The sequence below is a fragment of the Oryx dammah genome, unplaced genomic scaffold, assembly GCF_014754425.2.
Source record: "Oryx dammah isolate SB20612 unplaced genomic scaffold, SCBI_Odam_1.1 HiC_scaffold_2, whole genome shotgun sequence".
Classification (NCBI taxonomy): domain Eukaryota; kingdom Metazoa; phylum Chordata; class Mammalia; order Artiodactyla; family Bovidae; genus Oryx; species Oryx dammah.
In genome coordinates this window covers 190,644,205-190,650,640 of record NW_024070186.1, presented here as the reverse complement: position 1 = coordinate 190,650,640, position 6,436 = coordinate 190,644,205, and the positions used below count along the sequence as shown (strand labels likewise).

Genomic DNA, 6,436 nt, shown 5'->3' with positions numbered 1-6,436 from the left:
CCCCCCACCCCCGCCAACACAAAGGACAGAGAGTGAGAAATGGCCCATCATTCATCCCAGTGTGGAGTGGGGGGATTGCAGGCGAGACCACACGCCTGCCCCCCGGCACACTGAGAGCAGGAAGTGCAAGGCAGGGAGCAAGCCGGTGCTGCTGCCCCAGCCTCCTCAAACCCTGGTTGGCGGGCCCCTCCCCAGGGACTCGACTCAGCAGCTTGGCTGGGGCCCCAGACGTGCTGTTTGTAACGAACTTCCAGGTGTGTGGATCAGCTGGCCCGTGGAGCCCAGTAAGGTAGACAGACGGCTTTCTCAGGACATCCTCATGAGAAGAGGAGAGGACCGGGTGCAGGGCGATTAGAAACACAACACGGTGGATAACGCAAACCTTGTTTGGAAACAGGGGTGGCTGTTAGCAGCACTTCTGACCCCTGTCTGTCATGTATCTTGCTGTCTTCCCCTCCATGCTATGGCAGCTGATGGCCATGAGCGCTGACAGGTGTCATCGGAGGAAGTGTGCTGAGTCCCCAGGTCAGGGCAGAGGCCCGGGCATGCTTGGGTTCAGTTTACACCTAGAAAGGCTAGGCTGCAGGGGACCACTCAGCTCGATGCGTGTTCCCAGCAGGAAGGGAGTACTCCGTGATGCCTGCCTCCCACCAGTGCTGAGAAGTAGAGAGAAGTAGTTGGGTGGAGGTGCGGACCAGGGACGCCGAGGGGACTACAGCAGGAGGAGTCCGTGTGGAGCTGGCCACCAGCGGCCAGGCCAAGGTGGGGACAGGCAGATGAGGCGGGCCCGGCAGTGAGGGCTGGCTTTGCGCGGCGGGAGGAGGGGCAGGAGGGGGACCGCTGAGGCCAGAGGGCACAACCAACTGGTGGGGTGGCCAAACATCACATCATGGAGTACGTGAGGGGCTCGGGCTTCTGGGAAAATTTTTCTCAGTTGGATGTTCGAGATACCCAGACTAGGTTATTCTGATTGAGTGATGCATTTTAAGTTAGAGAACTAGTTAAGTGGATTCAGGGAGGGTCTAGGAATCTTCACCTTCTTGTGCATTATCTGGGACTTGAAGAGGGATCTACAGCTTTTACCAGTTTTTCAAAGGCTGTATGACACACAAGAGGTGAAGATCATTGTTCTAGAGGTTTCTCAAGACACTGTTCACATCTGCCCACTCACTGTGGCTCACAGGCTCTAGACCAGGGCTGTGGACGGGCAGGGCTGGTCCACGACACCGTGGGAACTCCTTTTATCCGCCTGGCCCTTGGCCCTTTACCCTAGGGTTTCAGACAGAGACACCCCAGGCTCCGCAGCCTCCGGCTCCAGGTCCCAGGATTACACCACTTCCCTGTCTTCTCGTTAGGTTCTCACACCTTTCTCTGATTACTGCCCACTATTCTGTGCAGCTACTGTGGACACTGATCATATCATTGCTGGAGTTTCTATTTCACAGTGACTGTGCCTTTTCCCCAGGCCTGGGGTTCACTCTCCTCAGAAGCAGCTTGTTTAGTATTAATATATTCAGCTGGAGTCTGCCCTCCTGGACCTTTGTCTGTGTTCTCTGCCCGAGTCTGACTTCTGTCTTTGTAGGTCTCCTGGCTGATCTTTGCTTAAGCCCCGGGTACATGACGGCTTTCTTTCTGCCGTTTGCACCTTAGTATGCAGAGTATTGGATTTTCAAAATGAAATGTGAACTTTTTTATTTTGATGCATTTTCGTTCATGCTAAAGCGTCCCTTTTTATTAGTTTCGAATTGAAAATTCTGTTGACTGAATTTCACAAACCCCAGTATCTGATCTTGGACATTCTCCTTGCCCATCTGCATCCTCAGGCGCACATGTTTGTGCTGTGTAAATGTTGAACACAGGGCTTATTTCTACAGTCAGTGCACGGGACACAGACTGCATTGAGTTTTTGCTTTCATTGATGATTATTAAACTTTTTATTATGGATATTTTCAAACCTATTCAGATTGAGAAAGAATAGCATGACAGTGTGGTTATCAGCATTCTGCTGTTTCGTTTCTTCTACCATCCTCCCGCCCTGTAACTTTTTGTCAGTATTTTAATTTAAATTATAAAAATGCTTTGTGCTTATGGTTTTAACCCAGAAGGTGGAGAATAAAAGCTCCCTGTCCCCAAACCTGTTTTCTAGAGGTAACAACTGACATTTCTTATGTGTCCTTCCCAAAGCATTTCTGTGAATATTCAGGATTATGTGTGTCTGTGTAATCTTCCACACAAATAGAAGTATACATTTCATACCATAATGCAGTTTGGGTGTTCTCTAGGTTAGCATACAAAGAGCTGCCTCAGTTTAAGAAAACAACTCAGCGGCATTCCATCCTACAAGGGAATCCTCATCTTCCTAGCAGTGATTGATAGGCAGACAGACGACATGGTTATCCCCTCAGCTGAGTTTTCTATGATGTTTGTTTAAATGTCATGTCACTGGGTGATACATGTGTAACTTCAGCTGATCCAGGAGTCACTAAAGTGACATCTCAAGCTTCTGTACCAGCTTATATCCCCTTTGGTGCTGTTGAGATTCCATTATTTAGCTTTGCCATTGTTAGTATTGTTAGATGTCTTAATCTTTGCCAGTTTGGTCCATCCAAAATGAGATCTTGTTATTAGTATTGACATGTCTGTGATCAAGCATCTTTTCAGATGTTCAAGTACCCTTTCTATAAATTGCCTGTTTCTCTGTAACCAAATACCTTTCTGAGTTTTTCAGGTTTGGGGGGTTTTATTTTTTTGTTTTTTTTTTTTTTGATAGTAAAATGTCGGTTGCTTCCCTGGATACTCTAGGCCTACGATCGTCACATTCAAGTAACGGTAACTTTGTCCTCTGTTTCCCACCTTCTCTTATTCAGAACCCATCTTCCCCTGTGGGCTGAGTACTTCCAGAATAGTGTTAGATGGTGGTGACGGGCAGCTCAGCACCATGTCTTGCGTGACCGTGGTGGGTGGACCTGTTGCTGCTATACTGCTCAGCATGATCCAGGCTTTCAGTGAAGATAGTCTTCTTTCTGTCATGCTAAGGAAATGCTTTTATACTCAAGTTTCTGTCAGGAACGACTGTTATCAAATGCCTTCCTGTCTCAAAGATAAGCTTTTTTTTAACCTTTGACCTCTTATTGTGGTTTATAATGTTGAATCTTTGCAGTAGGGATAGAAGTATTGTGCATTTTTAGTTGCTTGCTTTGGGAGAGGACTGAGTGCCTTTAACACAAAAGAGCATATTCCTTCCCTAAGCAGGCACAGTCATGGGACATTCTGTAATGAAAGACCTGTAAGCTGAGTAGGAGAATTGGAGGCAAAAAGCAACTGCATTTGCTCTTCGTAGGTTAACAGGAGTCCTTGGCTTTCCTTGGGCTGCATGATGAGCGCTGGCACAGGCGAAGGGGCTGCTCTTCCGACTGTGCTTCTTCAGCCCCACAGTCTCTTCCACAGAGCAGCCAGACTCATCCTTAAAAAGGCAGTTCCCTGCTCAGAAGCTCCAGTGACCTCCACTGGGGAGAGTGAGCCTGAAGCCCTCTCAGTGCCTCTGTGGCCCGCGTGACAGGCCCCTTTGCTGGCTTTCTTCCTTGTGCTCACTCCACTTTGCCCACACAGACCTTCTGGTACCTCTCATGCTCTCCAGTCGTGTTCTTGACTCTGGGCCTTTGCACAGACCTTCCTCCAAGCGGGAAAGCCCTTCTGACTGTTCAGAGCTCAGTCTACTTAAATGTCGCCTCCTTGGAGAGGTCTTTCTGGTTACTTTATGTTAAATAACAACTGACGTCCTTCTGTGTCCCCATAGCCTGATGATTTTTCTTCACAGTAGTTCTGTGTTTTGGTTTATCTCTTCATCCCACTGAAGACCGTCCCAGGAGGTCTGTCAGTTGCGTTTCACTGGTGCCATGTTTTTCTGGAATGCACTATAAAGGGCAGCCAGGCAGGCTGTCAGCAGAGCGCCGCAGCGCTTGGAGGCACGGGAGAGCACTCTTCCTGGTAGATGTAAACTAGCAGCAAGGTGGACATCCTCAGAAAGCACTGGCCTCCTCTCCTGCCTGCACTGGCCCACCTGCTTCTTCCCAGGGCTTGGGTTGAGGGGACTGTCTCAGGCAGGTGTCTCTCCCTGACTCAGAAGCTGCTGTTCAGCAAGACGGCCATGAAGGATGTGTTCTTGACTGTGACCCCCGCCCCCCAGCCCTGGACACCCACTGGTGCCAGGGCCCCAGGCTGGGCCAGCACGCCAGCCAGCGCCCACCCCTGTGCCCCAGCATTTCCCGTGGCTCTGGGCCCAGCTGGGGAGGTGGTGGCCGCAGAGCCCTCAGTGGGCTGTCCTGCCAGCTTTCATTGTGTCCCCACCTTCAGTCGAGGTCGTACTGGTCTTGCGACAGCTCAGTGAAGTATATCCTGTAGGAGTGTTTGATAGGTGAGGAAGCAGGGGTACAGCTGGCCTAGGGTCACAGAGCCGGAAATAGTGGAACCGGGAGCCCACTTGGACCCCCCGGCTCTGGGTAGACTGCCGCACCGGGTCCCTGCCGTCAGCGCCCGAGTTACTGGCCTCCGTGGCGAAGCCAGCTGTCGTGTGGAGCTTCCAGGTGAGCCTGTCCAGGCGTCTTGTCTGGTTACATCCCTAGTGGTCAGTGCCGCCCATGTGTCCCCCTGAAAGCAGCCGCTTGTACGTCTGGCCCTTTGGGAGTGCTTTTGACATCCTTGAGTGATTGAGGATGTGTAGCCCTTGTGGAACAATCGAGATGGACCAATGAGGAGAGCTCTGCTCATACTCAGGAGTTAGTCATCTATTTGGGGGCTTCATCTGAACAGTAAAATTGAACTGGATGGTCTCAGGGGCCCTTATGTTCTGATTTTCTGAGGTGATGTTCTTGAAGTTTCAAAGCCACCTTATTAACAGGTCACCATTTCCCAGGACCCACCCCTTAGGGCCCTTGCCCCCTAGGGGCATCTGTTTGTCCTTGGTTCCTGTCTGGACTCAGACCCGGAACTGGCTCTCGTGCCCTCTGGGACAGCTGAGTCCCACTGTGTTTCTAACTGCTGTGTTTGATTCCTAGATTTCGCAGCTAATGACAAGCGAGAGAAGCTGCCCGGAGTTCTCTATCGTTATGGGAGGTGGGCAGAGCGCTTTCCGGAAGGATCTCCTCAGGGCAGACTGTGTGCACGACCTGCTTGGAAGAGGGGCTGAGTTTCTGCAGTCCAAGGCCATGGCCCGTCTTGACTGACGCTGCTGGAGTGTTTTCACAGCTGCTGCTTTCTGTTTCACGTCTTCACACAGAGGAGGTGAAAGGGCAGCTGCTGATGAGTAGGAGAAAGCTATTTTTAAGGCAATTGCTTGTTTTTCCAAATAGAATTAGTCTTTGGCTTTTCCCCAGTCCCAGCCCCCTTCCTGCTGCTCTCGTCCCTGGGTGAATACAAATAGGGATTGCTTTGTGTATGTTGTAGGGCTCTTAGTTTTGAAAAGGGAGAATTATGTTACAGATGTTTTTTTGTTGTAAGTAAATAAAACACTTCCTTGTCTTTGCAAGATCCAGTTGTAACTTGTGTTGAGTAGAGGGACAGCTATTCACTGAGACCAGTTGGGCCAGTGACAGTGCGGGTTGGGTTTGTTTTCTGGAGCCACAGCAGTTCTTTGTGACCTGAGGGTAAATGCGTGTGCCTTTGCATTGGGGTTCCCTTGAAATCTGCTCCCTTCTATGGAGAGCTGTTTCAAGAGAGTTAATTGGAAACCTGGGAGCCAGCCAGTCCTCCTGCACTGTTGTGGATGGTGAGTCTTGCAAAAATGTGTGTGTGTTGAGGTGTTACAAAGCCAGCCTCCCCGTGGTGTCTTGGACAGTGTGGGTGGTGACAGCTGCCACCTGAGGGTCCGCCCGGGGCCCTCACCGCATTGCTGCTGCTCATTCTTGGTACAAGTCTGGGAGGTGAGCAGTGGCCCTGCCCTAACCGGGAAGGAACAAACTGGCCTCGAGGGACTTTGACACTGCCCCAGGGCTCTTCTGAGTCAGGGCCGCCTCTCCCCATCGTGGGACAGCAGGGCTGGTTTGGACAGGCCTCTGGCTCCCAAAGGGCTTGGCCATCCCCACCCAGCCCTGGTGCTCAGTCCTCCTCTGTGAGCCTTGCTCTCCCCACCCAACCGTCACCGTCTCGTTCAGAGCCATGGCCCGAGCCCAGGGAGGAAGGTCTGGGCCTGGGTCACGCGGTGAGGGCCGAGCTGGAGTGCTCTTAACTGAGAGGGCGGCCTGTCCTGCGACATGCTCAGAGACCTCTCCCCGCTCCCCATGCCCGCAGGCTGGTTGCTGTCTTCTGAACAGGGTCTGAGGGCTTTTCCGCTAGAGACAAGGCCCGGAGCCCTGGCTGACTTTTGCTGAGCAAACTGGGCGATAGGTGGCGACATAACCCGCGCTATGCTTCCCGGCGAGCCCTGCGGCCCACAGAAACC

The 6,436-nt window shown here is 51.6% G+C and overlaps 1 protein-coding gene across 1 annotated transcript in view; it reads left to right on the top strand.

The window, feature by feature from the left end:
- FKBP6 (FKBP prolyl isomerase family member 6 (inactive)) overlaps positions 1 to 5,466 on the top strand; it is a 23,083-nt gene extending 17,617 nt beyond the window's left edge. Inside the window, exon 9 of the mRNA XM_040261185.1 lies at positions 5,055 to 5,466. The gene's annotated coding sequence lies outside the window, so the exon portion shown is untranslated. The remainder of the gene's footprint in view (positions 1 to 5,054) is intronic.
- Positions 5,467 to 6,436: the final 970 nt, after the last annotated feature.